Below are 431 nucleotides of genomic sequence, written 5' to 3' on the forward strand. Positions count from 1 at the left end.
TTAGAAAATAAGTTTTATAAGCTACAGTCTGTTGTACTATGCATTGGTCGTTGTAACCAACACATGCGTCTAAAGGAGGTTTATTTTGAAAAATTTTAGCTAGAATCTTGACAAAAAGGTTATAAACATCTAATAGTATGAATCTTAAACATTAAACCCTAAACATCAACTATTAGAGTCCAATTCCTGAGAAATCCTTAGTTTCTGACGATCTTCTCGAAGTTAAAATCATTTGTATTCGAAAATAGCACTAGACCCTCGAAATGTTTATCATACTATACATAATTTGGCGACGAGTAAAAGAACTCGAACGATTTCGCGGGGTTCATCAGTTCTCTGTAATTCGAGAAGTAGACGTTTGAATTTTCCGCGCAATAGCAGCGTCGCCAAGCGTCACGCGACCATTCTTGGAACCATAACGAACGAAGCAC

The sequence above is a fragment of the Megalopta genalis genome, chromosome 7 (genome assembly GCF_051020955.1).
Source record: "Megalopta genalis isolate 19385.01 chromosome 7, iyMegGena1_principal, whole genome shotgun sequence".
NCBI lineage: Eukaryota > Metazoa > Arthropoda > Insecta > Hymenoptera > Halictidae > Megalopta > Megalopta genalis.